The 20,168-nt window shown below is 43.3% G+C and overlaps 1 pseudogene; it reads right to left on the reverse strand.

Annotated features, from left to right (window-relative positions):
• Positions 1–145: 145 nt before the first annotated feature.
• LOC115552037 (kinesin-like protein KIF3A) lies at positions 146–19,622 on the reverse strand (annotated as a pseudogene).
• Between the last annotated feature and the right edge of the window lie 546 nt (positions 19,623–20,168).

Genomic DNA, 20,168 nt, shown 5'->3' on the forward strand with positions numbered 1-20,168 from the left:
TATGATTTTTCTTTCCTTCAGTTATGTGAAGAATTTAACCAACAATATGGTATTCTAGATTCTTCCAATTGAATTGCAAATATTTCACATTAATTGATAACATTCCATGGGTGAACCAATTTAAAAATGGATTGCAACGACTGAATTCAACAAAATATGTGAAAATAATACATGGAATAATTTAATAAATTAACTTTACAGAGATAAAGATTGGTGAATGTAAACAGTTGACATACAGCATGATATAACGCCTCTTTTCTTGCACTGCAGTACACCATGTAATGAAATTATGCAACAATGTGAAAAAAATAATTGCTAGTGCATTTGACACTAAGGTATATTCTTGTAGGCTACATCTCAATAGATATCTGAGAGAAAGAAAAAAGATAACCTTAGTTTCTAATTGAAAAAATGTCACTACTGTAGGCCGTGGATGGCATGCATGTCCTACCATTTACAACTAGACATTAGTATACTGACATGGTTTTCTACAAGTTAAGGTCACTGATTTGATGACAAACAAAATGCTAGATCTAACCCTTTCTTTGATTACTATAGTTAACACCAAAAGCTTTAGCATGAAACTCTGTACTATATAATTCAACGCATTACCAGTGATCCTAGACAACATTAGCCAAATGTCTGAGGATATTTGACTGACAGACTGGACATTGGTAATTATTTGGTCTATATCGATCTGTATCATTAAGTGAAACTCATTTACCTGGTGATAAAGGTATCATTTCTGTTTCAGAAAGAGCACCAATTCCATTTGAGGCAACCTAAGAAATGTTTTCTATGAGCTGTGTTTCGGTCCAAGATCCATTGAATCGTGTACATTCGGCTGCATAAGTTGTTCTTTGCTATTGTTGGATCCAACAACCCGAATAATAACAGATTACACTTTATACATCCCTCAAATTTGAGTAGTGTCCAAACATCGTCACATTTAAAACCATACAGTGTATTCCAATTAACTTTTTACATAACTAAAAACAAATAATACAAATCTTCAAAATAATGACTTCAGTTCCTAAGTTTAAACGTGGGTTTGCTGGGCATGGCAACATTAAGAAGACTTCATTGCAAGAGGGATTCGATTACAGCCTCTGGCTTTGCAGATCTCTTCCTGTTAGGAGATAAGCACACAATCAGCATTATCACCAACACTTAGCAGTGAACTGCACCCATTAACCACATACACTGATAATAATATACAAACAAACTTTAGAGAAAAGTGCGAAAGCATCAAATAGTTTTCTTGATACATATGGGTATATATTATCTTCATATGTTGAGACTGCATGGTGTCATGGGTACCTCCTGCCGGTCTTGGGTCGACCGCTTTTGCTGCTCTTGGAGGTCCGGGGTCTTTCTAGTTTCATAAGGGACTGGCGCATACTCTCCTCTGTGTAGGCCAGGTACACATGGGACAGGTCCACCTCGAAGGGCTGGGGGGGACGCATGAGAGAGCATGGACAGAAGGCCAAGTCAAGTACGCAAAACGCATGTTTGGTCATCCTACATACATACACATACAACCATGAGAGTGGAAGCATTGTGTTTATGAAATGCCATATTGTATATTGTTCTCACATCTTTTTCTTTCTTGTCCGGTGCTGGGGTCTGTTTCCTCATATTGTTACCAGTGTACGCCACGCATTTCTGAAAGAAAGGGAATGGAAAGAGAACTGAAAAACAGATTTTACCCAGAACCCCAACCTCATTCTCAGTCAACAAACGGCAGGATATATTCTGTGACAACAAGATCCAATTTGTGTGCGTCTAACACGTGTCATTTACCACTATGGATGTTGTCATGGAAAATGTCATGGATGACATGCTCATCCATTCAATCTATCCCCAAATGTTTTGGGAATTCTAACTAGCATGGCAAGCTCTTTGCAAACATTTCATGTGTGTTTTCAGAACTCACCAGTTGCCACTCTCCTATATCTTCATTCCAGTGCACATAGTTTTCTATCATCTCCTATCATCAAAAACAGTAGGAAAAAAACATCAGCAGCAACGCAGCAAAAAAAAGTAGAATATATTCATGTTTACAAGATGTACATTTCAAAGTCATTCAATGTTTGCAATTCATGTTAAAAAAATGGGTCAGCAGCATACCCTATTACAGCAGTTTAAATAAATGACATAGACATATTGAATCAGGAAATTAAGGGTCATTTTGGAAGGACACAATGGGCATTTACAAAACTTATATCACACATTGAAGAACATATCTCCATGGGACCCACACATCTCCCAGTGGCACACACAAAAACATTTTCCGGTAATCCAAATCTCAGATCGACACCGACACAACTCTGACACACAAAAAAACGTCTCAAGCATAACAGCCCCTTGTGACTCACATATATCCCAATGATTCACACACACACCACACACAAACAAACACACATTTATGTCTCTCAGTCAGACACGCGTACACAAAGCCTGGCATGGCCAGACGAACTCCATCTGCACTCAGTGAGACGCACAAAAAACGCACACTCCCACACACACCTGGTAGTCCTGGGGGATGAAGTTGTCTATGATGAGCATCTGGAGGCGGAGTTCGCGGCTCAGCTGCCGGATGTTCTCCAGCAGGCCTTCAATCTCCCTGTGATGCTCCTGCTGCAGGTCAGCCATCTGACACAACAGGGGGACACAATGCCAGCGCTCTGTGAACCGCCAACGCTCTGAGAACCGCCAGCGCTCCGAGAACCGCCTCAGCCCGGCCTCCGGTTCAGCCCTCGCTACGCTAACCCCAGTTTTGACTTTTTATTTTTTGCCATTTGAGAACTCTGTTATTCACGTTTGGAGCGTTCAATTTGAGCGTTTTTTGCCCCATTCACTTTCCCTATTTAATAATTGCATTATAAAAAAAATATTAAACGATAACATATAAAAAATATAGCAGCGAGCAGCAATGTGGGGGTCAAGCAGAATAGGACTCCATAAACTAATTTAGCTGGAAAGACATAATCGGTAAGGTGGCTACATCACGACCGTCTCAGTGATTTCACCTACAATGAAAGCTATTGGCAAATGGGTATCACAATGAAAATACGTTGAAGTTGCTTTCGAAGGGCTGGAATAGACAACGCAGAACGCACCCCTAGAAGGCAAATGTCACCAAATTGTTTGGGTGTCCCCAGGATAAGGTCATGAGTCTATGTACCAAGGTTGGCTATGATATGTTAAAGAGTTGCTGAGAACAGGCTTACTTTCTGTTTGACGGCTTTGCCATCAAGTTTGATTGGCTGTCACAACAAACTGTTTTGAATTTGAAAAAGCTGTTTGATCAATTTGATCAGCTTGTTCTGGAGATCACATATTGCAAGTTTCATGAAGATTGGAAAGAATTTGTGGCCTGTGGATATGTACTATTGATTTTGGCAACTTTCAACATGGCGGCCAAATTCTGATGTTTCCATGAGAAATGATTTATTAGCTACATGAAGAGGTCTGACAGAATCACCAGACTTTAAAAATAAGTTTGATATATACTCATGTGAGTTAAAACACATCTTCATTAATTACAGCGCCCCCTAGAGTTCAAAGGTCACCAAATTAATTTAGTGTCCCCATGACGATCTCATGGGTCTATGTACCACGTTTGGTTATGATATGTGGCTGAGAAATTGGCTTACTTCCTGTTTGGCACCTTCGCGACGAATTTGATTGGCTGTCGTGGCCAAACAGTTTTGAATATGAAAAAATCTATTCTACGTTTTTTGTGGCCCATGATCTGACCATCATACTGTGCCACGTTTTCGAGATGATTGAACAAAATTTGTGATAGGAGATGCATTTTGAAGGTTTTTGACATAAACCAAGATGGTGGAAAATCCATCATGGCGCAATTTGATGACAAAGGTTGAACAAGGATTCCAATGATACCTTGATTTTGAATATTGGATGAATGGGTCAAAAGTTATAAACATGAATGTATGTGCAAATTTGACCTGTTGCTGGCGCTAGAGATCATGAGCTAGCGACTACAAATTTGCTGTGGGGGTTCATGGGACTGTCCTGAATCAGTGTGCCAAATTTCACAACTTTTGGCCATGGCGTTCTACGGGCTGCCATAGACTCCCATGGCAGGATAATAATAATAGGAAAACGTAGGATAACAATGGTTGTCTTGCAGCTTCGCTGCTTGACCCCCAATAAAATCTGCAATGGTTTTTCTATAAAGGTTGACAGCCACTACATTGAAATATTCCCGAGATTTTGGTAGTGGTTTTGTGAAAATACCTACAAAAATGTAGGACAAGATAATTAGGCAAAATGAATATAACAAATAAAAAGGGAAGAAGAAAAAACAAGCCACAGTAGTGTGGTTTGCTTTGCAAACACACTAATGAGTTCACTTCTTCCTGATCTGGTGTTTCTTACCTCTGACTTTGCCGCCATCAGCATGGTCCAAACCTTCTTCAGCTTCTTGGTCTTCCCTTGGGCCTCCTCCTGCAAGCTGGTGTATTTCTCTTCGATGTCCAGACGCTCTTGCTGATTTGGGAAGAGGGAAGAGCAGGTGGCTATGTTTAATACAGTTGTCAAGCTTCCCTTAATGGCTCCCGACCCCAAGGTTGGGAACCACTGGTTCCAACTATGATGTTACCTCAGAATCTGACTCGGTAAGAGGAAGCTCTAGTGGATTATACCGCTTTAGTTGGTAGACAGGTTGGCCATGTTACAGGTATTATCAGCATACCTTTCTGACATGTCACGGAAAGTTCAGAATTAATCAGATCTCTGATAGCCGAATCACTTCCACACATCAGGCAGTTCTTTCACCCACGTTCAGTGGCTGGCACTGATAGTTCTCATGAGCTTGACATGTTTTACAATAATGACTGCATGCCAGTCATGTCTCAACATCGAAACCAAACTACACTGGCATGATGCTGCTGTGGTGGTGTTTTCAAATAATCAGGGCTACAGGAGGAAGGGCTTCCAAGTAAAGCTGCCATCGAAGCAGATTTTATCACGGTTCACATTGGTAACGATTTATTGTCCACAGCCGAAGAAGAATACATTTGATTGTACAATTTTGACCTTCAAGGCATGGCTATAACATCAGGACTTTCAATTTCAATAACAACAGGGCTGATGACGTGCTTGTCTTAACCTCTTAAGACCCAATCGCCCACCGGTGGGCGATTTGGTTTGTTGACGATATATTTCCACTACGGAGCGACATAACCCGCTTCAACTTTCATCATTACAGACATTCTATACGTCGTTAGAAAGGTTAGAATCTCCACAATTTATTCATCCGGTTGTTTTTTTCTATAAATCATGAGCACAAAACCATAAATATTGATATTTACCAGCATGGTAAACCGGAAATGCCAAAAAACAGAGTGACTCCCTACCTTTGAAGCAATCTGAGAACCGTAATATGTGTCCATTCCTCAATTATTTATATTCCAATTGTCCGTGAGTATCCACTGATCAAAAGCATCCAAATGGTTTTTCATAAAATTATTCCAGCTTGTGAATATCGTCGTGTAAAGTCCATTTGTTTACCATCTCCAAACTTTGTTCGTCAACTAACATACAGACGTTCGCAGCCGTATCGATATTTTCTCTAGCTCCAGTATGCAGTTGTTGGATATGCTTTTTTTCATCGCTTTGCTGGCTACAAAATAAAAGTGTCCCCGTCTTTTTCTGTTCAGTTTTCACTCCGGTACAGCCCGTGAAGTAGATGGAGCGCTCCCAGTTCGAAGGGCCAATGGGCTTTGTTTACTTTGTTTGGCGGCTTTAGTATAGGGACAGCGTATTGGCTATTGATATATCAATCACTTGGGCTTCTAGCCAATGAGTTTACCTTTCCAACGCTGCTAGGCGTGTCCAGGTGTGATACGTATGAGCCGAGATATAAAGCTGCGTCAACACGGCAGACAACTCACTTTGCGCATATTTTGCGCATATATTGTTCATATTTAGTTCTTGTCATATTTTCATGATATGGCCAATATCTCAATATGAATGTGTGAAAAAATTATGTTTTGAATCATGGAGAAAGGTTTTATAGTCACCAAAATGCTTCAGTAATGTTTCCAGTGTCACAGAAGTAGAGTAAATGCATTTGGCACAATTTGGCCATTTGGAGACATTTTGGAGAGGTTTGTGCCGCCAGTGACAACACACCATAAAAACTCCATTAACTCCCCAAGGTTTAGGCCTAGAACTCCAAAATTTCTTCCAGGTGTAGTTGGCATGATGTAGAAGGTATTTGGCATATTGCCATATGCCTTACATATAAAGCACATCCTAGTTATTGTAGTTCAATTATGACCTATTATTTTCGAACACAAAAAAAATTGCTTAAGAGCCATGTCTGAACTGATGTCATTTAGGTTGTGTGTATGATACATGCCAAATACATATCTAATGAAGTATCATACATCCATCTAGGACTTAGGGTTACTGTGTTATAAGCTTTTCCATTTGGGTATGTGTATAGGCGAAAAAAACCAAAATACTGCCGGGGCCTGGTCTTAAGTACAGTTTTTTGCATTTTTATAGGTCTATATTCCTACAATTTTAGAGACTATTTCTGGCTCCAAACAGGGCTGACATCACCACAGGCCGCTTGGAGGTGGGTCGGGCTCAATTTGGCCCAACCTCGGAGATGGTCCATAGTAAAGTCTGTAATGGGAGACTTCAGATCTGACGTAGCAGCAGTATAGTGCCATGGCAGGCTAGAGTGTTCAACTACCACCCTAAAGGTTCTGGGTTCGATCTGCCTTCTTAGCCTGTTAGATCAAGATGCTTGAGCCCTTATTGCCCTCAAGCTAATTGGTAATTATTGAAACCCATAAAACCGATACCTCTTTCTCCTCCAGTTCTCTGCGAAGTTGCTCAGCCCGTCTCCGGCGTTCCTCCAGTTCATTGTTGGACTCCTGCAGGAGCTTCTCCTGCTCCTCAGCCTTGGCCAGCAGATCCACGCCTCCCACAATCACCTTCTTCTCCAGGGCAGACAACTTCTCCAGCAGCAACTGGTGCTCCTGCCTACATTGGATACAGAGTATTGAGGCGAAACGTCATTAAAGGGCCAGTGAACCACAAATGCGAAATCCTATTGCTTTTCCCGTCTCCACCAACAAGATTGTGAGTGTTATTCTCTGCTCCCAACTCAAGTCAATTCTTACCTTGACGTCACATCATGACAAAGGAAAAGTATGCAAGGGTATGCTAATGCAGCGGTGTCAATAGGTGTGTGGAGCCCCGTCTGGGCAGTGGTCGGTTTTGATGGCCGAGGGAGGTTTAGCTTCTCATTTAAGCTTACATTCCATATACAACATAGGTCATAATTACGCTCATACACTTACATCTTATGAAGATCTCAATGCAAACAGCATTGTTTTTTCCCTCCTAGCTTGCAACGTCAAGCTGAAACTCGGGATTCACCTAAAACACTTTAGACTCGGTTTACACTCAGTTTACACTCAGTTTACACTCAGCTTAGACTCAGCTTAGACTCAGTTTAGACTCAGTTTAGACTCAGTTTAGACTCAAGATAAGTTTGTATTGACCGTGTTAGACGCAAGCTCAAAAATAAGCTTCACACTTGCCGTCATGCTTGTGAAAGTAGATTGATGTCTGAATCAATTCCTGTATCCATGTCCAAGTCGCTGAAGGTAAAGCCCGACGGTGGAGGCAGTTTACTCACTGAGCTTTGAGCAGGTCCTTCTCCCTCTTCTCCAGCTCGGCCCTGGCCTTGTTCCTCTCTTCCTCCTCCATGTCTAGCTTGGCCTCCAGAGCCTTTCGCTCCTCTCCGGTCTTCGCCTGCATCTCCAACATCTTGTCAGGGGAGACCTTCTTCTTCCCTTCAACATGGACAGGAATAATAGACATTAAACGAGGGTGTGTGTGGCAGGCATGATTTTTCTGGTTAGTTGTTTTCTTTTTAGTGGAGGGGCCGGGGAAGGAGAAAAACATGGATTCAGGTCATGACAGGTTACATTGTTAGATGACATTTTAAACCAATATGCTGCAAGAACAAAAAAATGTGAGGGTCAGTTGCGGACAAACATCTACAAGGAATCTCAATATCCATTCATTAAGATTCCTTTGATCGGTATTTGTCTGGTAGTGAGCAGAGCGACAGATTACCAACTTGTTATCAAAGAATGAAAAGCACCTCAGTAGAGGGATTTGAGATAGTCCTTGGTCTTTGTGGAGGATTCTCTCCAGGACAAAGTGAATAGAAAAGGGGCAATAGCAGGACGATGGAAGACAAACAGATGCACACAAAAGGATGTGAATAGGAGAGTGTTAACATGGGTTAGACCACAGGACTTCTCCTGCATCGTCTGACTTGTCTGTTGCAAAAGCCAGCGGGTCGGCCAAACATTGCAGTGGGCTTGGTTAGGGGATGGTGAGCAAAGCTATGCCACAAGTGCATTCAGGAGCATTGAGGATTCTCACACCAACCTCTGTCTTCTTCAATTAAGGTGTACAGGGAGCCAGCAGTCGGCATATTTCAACCAATCAAAGGAAGGGGGAGAGAGAGCAGGGGAGAGCGAGTGAGACAGAGAGAGAGAAAGATAGTGCCACATTTCAACAAGAAAACCTTTTTATACTCTACAGGGTGAAAACACTTCACAGTCAGGGTAGATTGAGGACAAGGTAAAGGGAGCGAAGGGAGACTGTCAGCATGACAGAATGAGGATGGTCAATGGGAAAGGGGGTAACACCTTGGATGTCTGCTGATCAACATACAAAATACTATCCTTTAGAAACAATCCTGTCCTGTATGGTTTATTCTGAGTTGAGCTGAACAAACCCTTTTTCAAATCAGGCGCTGTACGGATTGTTACTTCATTGCATGGAAGTAAAAGTGTCATCATCAGATGATCTTCCCACCCACAGGAGTTTTACTAATGACTCAAATCTCATCACAAATAAAACACACCATGAAGTGACTGTTCCATCATGAATGGTTCCAAACCAGACTTTGTACAAATGTCAAATGATTCCATGATTATCATCAAAGCCTTTTGCGGACCAACTCATACACAACAGATACTGCAAGAAGGTCATGGCAAGTGGGAAACAGCAGCCCTCCTCCAATGTTTGCACAGTGAGGAAAATTAAACAAACAGAAAAATTGAGACATATTGAGTACATGAGACATATTCATTTAAATCGAGCAGGTGAATAGAAAGATGGATTACCCGCCCTATATAGCCTAGTGTAGACAAACTTATACTGCACCCTTTCACCAAAATATCCAATGTATTGAGAGGATTCAATTATACTTGAGTTTAACTTTTACTCCTAGTGTAAAATAGTGCAGCAAATGGCTTTTTGCGGAAGGGGTTGATTATGATGGAGTGGGTTTGTTTAGGCTATCACTCTTTGTTAGTTGGAATCCAAAACTAAACTTCTTCTTATTAAGTGCAGTGATTTGACACATGCACAAGATGTTCTCAATTTCGTTGGTTTTTACCAAAAAAATATATACATATAATATATATAAGAAAACATTTGGAGAAAAAATACGATACAATCTCTAATAAGACAATGTTCATGTGATTTTATGCATCCGTAGTGTTGTGAAATAAATTATTGCACAATGATCGTGAAACCGTCAATCTGTGGTTATTCCTCAGACCTCAATCGTACTTCAACATCTATAATTGCTGCATCCCTACCCAGCCATTTGCAATGAATGAACTCTTCCGGCCCACAATGAACTCTTCTGAACGACAAAATGGATCAGATAATAACATGAGTCCCAGTTATATCATGAAGCCATACCGCGTTAGTGTTGCAAGCAGTGTACCTTCAGTTGTGACAGGGGGACTGATGGGGGTCTGGGTGGATGTGACGAGGGGTAAAGCAGTTAGGTCAATCGGTTGGGGTTAAAAGGGCTCGGTGCTTTGTAAATGGAGCTTAACGTACACACACACACTCACTGGTGGGAGCCTTGTTCTCAGTGGTGGCCTGCAACACTGAGGTGAAGCAGACAGAGCCTGAGCTACTTCCTCTGCTTCCTGCAACAAACACATGGGAGGCACCACAGCCACCACACACAGAGAGAGAGAGAGAGAGAGAGAGAGAGAGAGAGAGAGAGAGAGAGAGAGAGAGTCATGCTCACATTCATAGTGGAGTTGATCTCCGTGACAGCTTCATCCTCTGTGGGAAACTGGTAGATCTGTACTCCGTTGCTCACCAGTTCACTCATGATATTACTGACACACTACTGAAAACCTCTCATACATACTACTGAAAAACTCTTACACACAATACTGAAAACCTCCCACACAAACTATTTAATACTTTTCACTCGGAATGCTGAAAACCTCTCACACACAATACTGAAATCCTCTCAATATACTACTAAAACTCTCTTATTTACAGTATTGAAACTCTCATATACAGTATGGAAACTCTAAAATATATAGAATTGAAACTATCTTACATACACTACTAAATACAAAAATAGTCAACTTTAAGAAGAGAATAGAACAAGTTAACCAAAGCCAGAAATTAAATACATAATACAGTTGCAAAAAAAGATTGAGAACCTTCTGGATCATCTGCATTAATGGCTCCTAAAATATTCAGGTCTTTTGTAAGAGATAACAAAATATAAAAACTGTGTTTAAAAAAAAGAACACAAAACATTTAACTTTTATATTACTTTGTTAATTAGGTTCTTCAAACATTTAAAACATGGTTTGGGAAAGGTATGTGAACCACTAGGATAATGCATTTTGCTCAATTTGAATTTACCTTCAGTACTAGGTCTGGGTCTGCGGTATGTTAGTGGGATTTCTCCGTCTAAATTTTCTGCGTCCAATCAGCGAACAGTGGGAGTGGCTGAGCTCAATGATGTTAAAGTCAGCTCTCGTTGATGGACATCTTCCCACACGGTGATTGGTTTGTTTACATTCTGCATGCAACGTGATTCCCGGCCAAAAGTTAGCGATTGGTTATGGCAGATCCAGAGTGGCACTTGGCAGATCCAATGGTTTTAAACTTCAACAGACACCCGCCTTCAAGTGAGTTAACGTTTGTCAATTGAGTAGGTCCAGACTCTCTGTAGTCTGTACAAATTAAATGAACTATGAGAGTCTGGTAGGACCAGGCTAGGGCTTCCCAACCATTCATCACAAAACAGTCTGATTTTGTATCTAACGTTCCTGTATTCCATGTCTCTTCGTTCCAACATTAAGGATTCTAACCCTCTGCTTCCATCAAGATCTTCCCACTTCTGCAGCACTGTCCTCCGACACCACCTTCCCGGTTTCCTCACTGACCCAGGTTGACTCCCACATAAACCAGCTTCTGCCCGTTCGCAGTAAGGCTGGGCGATATGGACCAAAAGTCATATCACGATATTTTCAAGCAGAATGTCGATATAAGATGCATATCGATATTTGTTGACGCAATAACATAGTTAACGTTGCCGCACTCCAACTCGTCATTCTACATCGGGGGCGCCGCTGTGCTTTTATTTCCAGCCTGCCCGCGTCACTGTGCGCGTTAACCTGCCTTGCTGACTGCAAACTGAATCCTAAATTGGGTGTGGGCAAGTGTAGCTCAATATTTTACAATTAATCAGTCAAAAGCAGTCAGTCCAAGATGTGGCAAATGCCACCGAACTGCCTCCGCTCTGCATCGGCACCAACAGCAGTTCCCCCCCCCCGGTCCGTTCCGGAGCCCCTGGACCTCATCGCAGTGCCCCGGATCTATCATGAACTTGGCGCAGTGTTCAACAAGCAACACGCCTAATCCTTGCCACCACATCGCCACTACGACTGCGCCATTGACCCGTTGCCGGGCTCGCCATTACCCAGCAGCCGTCTGTTCAACCTCTCGCGGCCTGAGCGGGAGGATATGGAGGGGTACATCCGGGACTTGCTCGCGGCAGCACTCATCCGCCCCCTCCTCCTCACCCATAGGGGCAGGGTTCTTCTTCGTGGCCAAGAAGGACAAGACCCTTCGCCCCTGTATCGACTTCAATGGTCTCAACGACATTACGGTCAAAAATAAATATTCACTGCCCCTAATTTTCTCAGCCTTTGTCCCCCTGCAAGGCGCCACCATCTTCTACAGACAGAAATGATTGCACAATAATCGTGAAACCGTCAATCTGTGGTTATTCCTCAGACCTCAATCGTACTTCAACATCTATAATTGCTGCATCCCTACTGAGCGATAGCCCTTGTTGACTGATACGGGGACATGCAAAGAGGTAGCCATTTGCAATGAATGAACTCTTCCGGCCCACAATGAACTCTTCCGAACGACAAAATAGATCAGATAATAACATGAGTCCCAGTTATATCATGAAGCCATACCGCGATAGTGTTGCAGGCAGTGTACCTTCAGTTGTGACAGGGGGACTGATGGGGGTCTGGGTGGATGTGGGCGAGGGGTAAAGCAGGTAGGTCAATCGGTTGGGGTTAAATGGGCTCGGAGCTTTGTAAACGGAGCTTAACGTACACACACACACTCACTGGTGAGAGCCTTGTTCTCAGTGGTGGCCTGCAACACTGAGGTGAAGCAGACAGAGCCTGAGCTACTTCCTCTGCTTCCTGCAACAAACACATGGGAGGCACCACAGCCACCACACAGAGAGAGAGAGAGAGAGAGAGAGAGAGAGAGAGAGAGAGAGAGAGAGAGAGAGAGAGAGAGAGAGAGAGAGAGAGAGAGAGAAAGTCGCCGGCAGTAAGGGTGCAAATCTTTTGGTGAATCGTGATTTGATTTCGTCAGTTGACGGAATTCTTGGGGTCAAGAATTCAATTCTAAATTCCCCATTCAAAATGAAACTTAAAAATAAACTTACCTCCCACCAATACTACTAAAAAACTCTCACACATCCTACTGAAATCTAACATCTCTCACCAACTACTGAAAACCTCTCACACACAATTCTGAATTTTACTGACACACTACCCTAACCCTAACCCTAACCCTAACCCTAACCCTAACCTCTCATACATACATACTACTGAAAAACTCTTACACACAATACTGAAAACCTCCCACACAAACTATTGAATACCTTTCACTCGGAATGCTGAAAACCTCTCACACACACAATACTGAAATCCTCTCAATATACTACTAAAACTCTCTTATTTACAGTATTGAAACTCTCATATACAGTACGGAAACTCTAAAATATATAGAATTGAAACTATCTTACATACACTACTAAATACAAAAATAGTCAACTTTAAGAAGAGAATAGAACAAGTTAACCAAAGCCAGAAATTAAAGACAAAATACAAATGCAAAAAAAGATTGAGAACCTTCTGGATCATCTGCATTAATGGCTCCTAAAATATTCAGGTCTTTTGTAAGAGATAACAAAATATAAAAACTGTGTTTAAAAAAAAGAACACAAAACATTTAACTTTTATATTACTTTGTTAATTAGGTTCTTCAAACATTTAAAACATGGTTTGGAAAAGGTATGTGAACCACTAGGATAATGCATTTTGCTCAATTTGAATTTACCTTCAGTACTAGGTCTGGGTCTGCGGTATGTTAGTGGGTTTTCTCCGTCTAAATTTTCTGCGTCCAATCAGCGAACAGTGGGAGTGGCTGAGATCAATGACGTTAAAGTCAGCTCTCGTTGATGGACATCTTCCCACACGGTGATTGATTTGTTTACAGCCTGCGTGCAACGTGAATCCCGGCCAAAAGTTAGCGATTGGTTATGGCAGATACAGAGTGGCACTTGGCAGATCCAATAGTTTTAAACTTCAACAGACACCCGCCTTCAAGTGAGTTAACGTTTGTCAATTGAGTAGGTCCAGACTCTCTGTAGTCTGTACAAATGAAATGAACTATGAGAGTCTGGTAGGACCAGGCTAGGGCTTCCCAACCATTCATCACAAAACAGTCTGATTTTGTATCTAACATTCCTGCATTCCATGTCTCTTCGTTCCAACATTAAGGATTCTAACCCTCTGCTTCCATCAAGATCTTCCCACTTCTGCAGCACTGTCCTCCGACACCACCTTCCCGGTTTCCTCACTGACCCAGGTAGACTCCCACATAAACCAGCTTCTGCTCGTTCGCAGTAAGGCTGGGCGATATGGACCAAAAGTCATATCACGATATTTTCAAGCAGAGTGTCGATATAAGATGCATATCGATATTTGTTGACGCAATAACATAGTTAACGTTGCCGCACTCCAACTCGTCATTCTACATCGGGGGCGCCGCTGTGCTTTTATTTCCAGCCTGCCCGCGTCACTGTGCGCGTTAACCTGCCTTGCTGACTGCAAACTGAATCCTAAATTGGGTGTGGGCAAGTGTAGCTCAATATTTTACAATTAATCAGTCAAAAGCAGTCAGTCCAAGATGTGGCAAATTCCACCGAACTGCCTCCGCTCTGCATCGGCACCAACAGCAGTTCCCCCCCCCCGGTCCGTTCCGGAGCCCCTGGACCTCATCGCAGTGCCCCGGATCTATCATGAACTTGGCGCAGTGTTCAACAAGCAACACGCCTAATCCTTGCCACCACATCGCCACTACGACTGCGCCATTGACCTGTTGCCGGGCTCGCCACTACCCAGCAGCCGTCTGTTCAACCTCTCGCGGCCTGAGCGGGAGGATATGGAGGGGTACATCCGGGACTTGCTCGCGGCAGCACTCATTCGCCCCCTCCTCCTCACCCATAGGGGCAGGGTTCTTCTTTGTGGCCAAGAAGGACAAGACCCTTCGCCCCTGTATCGACTTCAATGGTCTCAACGACATTACGGTCAAAAATAAATATTCACTGCCCCTAATTTTCTCAGCCTTTGTCCCCCTGCAAGCCGCCACCATCTTCTACAGACAGAAATTATTGCACAATAATCGTGAAACCGTCAATCGGTGGTTATTCCTCAGACCTCAATCGTACTTCAACATCTATAATTGCTGCATCCCAACTGAGCGATAGCCCTTGTTGACTGATACGGGGACATGCAAAGAGGTAGCCATTTGCAATGAATGAACTCTTCCGGCCCACAATGAACTCTTCCGAACGACAAAATAGATCAGATAATAACATGAGTCCCAGTTATATCATGAAGCCATACCGCGTTAGTGTTGCAAGCAGTGTACCTTCAGTTGTGACAGGGGGACTGATGGGGGTCTGGGTGGATGTGGGCGAGGGGTAAAGCAGGTAGGTCAATCGGTTGGGGTTAAATGGGCTCGGAGCTTTGTAAACGGAGCTTAACATACACACACACACACTCATTTGTAAAGCCGGCCACACACAGGCGCCGAAGCGCCGCGGTGCACATTTCACACGAGTCAATGGCCGCCCTTAGCACCAATATGAAGTGTGGCGCTGCAGCACCGTTGTGATTATGTTATGAAAGAAGCAGATCAACAAACATAGTCGGAATAGGCTACCCTAACGTTATACCAGTTGTTTTATCACTACATAGATGCATTGTGGAATTATTTATCTAGTGCATACAGTGACGTGAAGGCTAGTGGGCCGGCACGCCACCGAGCGCTGGCGCGCGTCTAGCCGCAGCCGGTGTGGGCTAGTACGTCGGAAATAATGGGGGCGTTTTCTTTGACGCGCCGGCGTGTGTTGGGCTTAAGAGCCTTGTTCTCAGTGGTCAATGACATTCAGATTTTCTCACAGTCTCTCTCAGAACAGACTGAACGTCAAACCGATTCTACAGCGTCTCCCGGAGCACCGGCTGTTTGTCAAGGTGGAAAAGTGCAGAGTACCACGTGCCTTCTACATCCTTCCTGGGTTACATCATCGGCCATGGGAGGATGGAAATCGAACCGGCGAAGGTGAACGCGGTGACAGAGTGGCCCATCCCTTCCGACCGGAAACAGCTACTGCGCTTCCTTGGCATCGCCAACTAACCCTAACTGTATCCGAAACGACAGCCGCATCGCAGCTCCTCTCCCCTCTACTGCTATGACGTTCTGCTGGACTCCAGAGGCGGATTCGGCCTTTACTCTGCTGGAACACCTCTTCACCTCAGCCCCCGTCCTCGCGCAGCCGGACGGCAAGCTCCAGTTTGTGGTGGAGGTGGACGCCTCAGTCTCTCCTCCGGCTATCATCCGCAGACCAACGGCCAGCCAGAGAGGGCCAACCAGGAACTGGAAGGCATGCTGCGCTGTGTTACCACCGCCAACCCCGCCTCCTGGAGTGACCACCTTCCCTGGGTAGAGTATGCGCACAACGGTACACCGCAACGAAACGACCGGGATGTCGCCCTTCCTATGGTCCCTAGGCTACCAGCCGCCTCTGTTTCCAGCGCAAGAGGCTGAGATCGCTGTCCCCTCAATGCGCTCCCATATTCTACACTGTCAGCGCATCTGGAACAAGGCTCGGGCCAGGCCCCTGTACGTCCCCGGAGGGAAAGGTTTGGCTCCTTGCTAGGGCGCTTCCACTGAAGGTGGCATCTCAGAAGCTCGGTACATCGATACGTAGGACCGTTTGAGATTGAGGCTCCCTGCCTAAAGCGTCTCCACCTCCCCTCTGGCGGTGACGGCAACGGCAACGGCACCACCGCCACCCCGCATCGTTGACAACCTCGCTGTCCTCCGACACCACCTTCCCGGTTTCCACGCCGACCCGGCTGGACTTCCACATCAACAAGCAAATAAACATTTTGACTTTACAACCCTCGTCTGTTGTCATGCGTTTGGACTCCCCCTTCCTTGGGCCGTAACAGTACCATTGATATAAATAACTTTTATTTCCAAAAAACAGATTATCTGGTCTTCTAGAATAAATAAGACCATCTAAATCATATGGAATGATCATTAATAATATTTAAAATCATGTTTTTTTTCACTTGGTATTAGTCAAATACACTCCTCACACACAAACACTCGAGTGTGTGAGGTTTTTTTAGTATATATTAGATGTTTTCAGTCGTTTCTGTGAGAGGTTTTCAGAAGTATATGTAAGAGGTTTTCAGTGGTGTAGATTAGAGGTTTTTAGTAGTATGTGTGAGGGATACATTTGAATGAAGGCCTATACGGTCCATCCTATCTTATGGTAGCCAGACCCCCCCCCCCCCTTGAAAAAGTATTGTACTTTCTTAGAAAATACAATTATTGAAAAGTTGTATGAAATGTATCGTTGAACCAATGTTCTACGTACACTCAAACATGTTTCCTTTCAGCATTTCACACACCTTACATTTCCATATAGATAGTAAAAAGGGAAAGTACCAACTGATTATTAATCAATCGGATGACTGCAGAACCTATATCCATGGATCTTATTAATAACTGCAGAAAAACCGCATGGAGACATGCATGCATCTGTGCAGAAATATGGTGTCACTCTATAGGTGTTAACCCACAAAGAGGATATCTGCTAATTTCACACAATTCCACGTAATCATCTTCAAAAAACAACTCATACATTTCCTTAGCAGTATCGACACGTACTCACACACTTACTTTTTGTCTGTGCGTTAACTCTTTCATAGCTACCTTAAAAAAGGTACAATATTCAGTGTTTAACGAGCGCCCCCGCCAGGCCAACAACCGGCCAAAAATAAAAAAAAAATGAAAAAGAGAAAAAAAAAAATAAATGAAGAAAAAAAATAATAATAATGCGGCAGCATTAAGTTATATCATCATTAGCATGGCACCACCAAAAAAACTTAAAAGGGATGAAGGACAAAAAGGTATTTCAAGGTTCTTCCTAAACACGGCGCCAAACGAGAGTACATTTATTCTCCGGCAGAAGAACTATACCACGAACCGATCGCGTAAATGCGACGTCTGATTGGTTCAGCCCGCCGTTACCATGGACATTTTTACCGCCCCCGCAAAACACTAGCCTCGTTCTTTATATGTCCATAACTTAACCAACTTGTGATGGCTAAGCAAGTGTTTTATATGGAAATAACCAACAAATACTCTGGCATCCCGTGAAACATGTATAACAAATCAAACTATCAGCTCTTACCACCGGGCCTAAAAAAAATTCTAGGGGAAACACTGATATTCATTTCCGCATTGAAATATCTGAAAACAACTTGACCTGTGATATATTTAGTTGGGTTTTGTACTTCAAACCTACCTTCAAACCTAAATCCTTTTTAAAAGATTTTTTCTAAAGTTTTATTCACATATGTCCGTTACATTTTGAAGTATGGCAATGGCGTCATATGGCCTTTTCCCCTAACAACCGGGTAAACCCACTAAAACAGAAATACTAATTTATTTATAGGATATATCTTCATATAGATCTACAATGTGTTATTTTGACAAGTGGCTCATGCCAGAGATCAAGACAAGGCCCACAACATACTCGTCACCAAAACAGTTTGACAACAGAGTGTCATAGGTTTCCAGTAATGTTACATATTCTGCATGGAAACTGCTGAAACGGATTTCCATTTCGACAATTTCAACAATTTCTATTCGTGCATGACCCCTGTGCCTTTCAATTTAAGGCCAAGGCCGCACGTGTGGGAGGGGCTTCTGAGCGAGTGAGAGGACTCCTCCCTACCTCTTCTTCTCCTGCGGCCTTCTCCCGCCTCTCCTCCTTCCTCGTCTCCGTCGTCCAGCTCCTCGGAGCCGCTGGCCTCCGAGCCAGAGATCTCCTCCCCTGGACGGACACAATGAAGCCTCTTAAAACGGATTCCATTTAAAAATAACAACAACAACATAAAACAGAGAATTTTCCCAGGCCAGGTAAAATGAGATCCCTCATGTTTGATCTAGATATTCTAAGACAATTCCATATACATAATATTTACCTTCAAGAGATAATATGAACCTCTTAAATGTACGTAGGACTTTAATTTTAGATACTGAGAAGACGCCGTTATCCAGCTTTTGGTATCGACTTTTGCAAATACATTTTCGAGCAGTAATGACAAAAAAAAGAACGGACAGAGGGTTAGAGAGGCTGCAAACGTTAAAATAATTCTTGAGTAGACAATGTCTCAGAGACGCAGAGATAACAACACATCGTATAGATGACAGACGTCACAGACCCATGTAGCCAGGAGGCTCTCGGTGGCCGCTGGAGTGGGGTGGGGGTGGGGGGGGGGGGCTTACCTTCCTCCAGCTTCTTCTTGAGGTCCTCGATCTCCTTCTGGAACTGCCGCACTTGGGGTCCTCGTTGATGCGGGCCTTGTTCTTGATGTTCTTGGCCCGGTTGGCGTAGCGCAGCGTGCTGATGGTCTCGTCGTAGTTGTAGTCCGCAGGGCCGATGTTGGCACACTGGTGGTCGGGAAAAAACAACGGAATGTTCACTAAACCGCTGTGATTCAGGGGTTCGGCATTCGTTCTCGCCATCGAAATAAACTCTTTGATTCATTAGAAATGTATGTATAATAAATCAGTTATAGTAACAACTGTAATGTATATATACATATATATTTATTTATTATTATCATTATTATTATTATTATTATTATTATTATTATTATTATTATTATTATTATTATTATTATTATGCATTCAAGGTCCCATGACATTCCACCAGGTGTCGTTACAAGCCGTTTTGGAAATCTGCCAAAACGGCTTGTAACGGCTCATCTATCCGTCACACATCTAGGTGGACACGCCCACCTGTGATATCATAAGGGGCAGATTTCCAAAACGGCTTGCAACGGCTAATCACACCACACTTGGTGGCATGTCATGGGAACTTTAACAAATTACAAAACTCTCGTAGGGAAAGAAAGCATACTTCCAGCAGGTACAAAAAGTATAGATAAATAATTTGTTGGCAATACTGTTTACAACAATATTCGTGCCATAAAGCTTTTTGAATGGAATTGAAGGTGGGCACGGGGGAAAGTTCACCCCTGCGTCTTCCGAATTGGAACGGACAAGGGGGGAAACGGGGGATCCACCGTTAGTGCGGACAGAAACCCTCACTGAAATCCGCAGGCCCCCCCACCACCCACGGCAAAATACCCCCACCCTCACTAACTCATTTCCGTTATCACACCGGTGCCGAAGCGCCGCAGTGCACATTTTACGCTCATTAAGTTCCGCCCCTAGCACCAATAGGAAGCGTCGCGCGGCAGGACCGTTATGATTATGTTTTGAAAGCAGCAGATCAACAAACATAGTCGGTATAGGCTACCTTAACGTTATACCAGTTGTTGTATGACTACATATATGGCCCTGAAGCCCATGATCCTCTGTGCTTACAATGATGGTCACATTAATTCATAGTTACT

The sequence above is a fragment of the Gadus morhua genome, chromosome 10 (genome assembly GCF_902167405.1).
Source record: "Gadus morhua chromosome 10, gadMor3.0, whole genome shotgun sequence".
NCBI lineage: Eukaryota > Metazoa > Chordata > Actinopteri > Gadiformes > Gadidae > Gadus > Gadus morhua.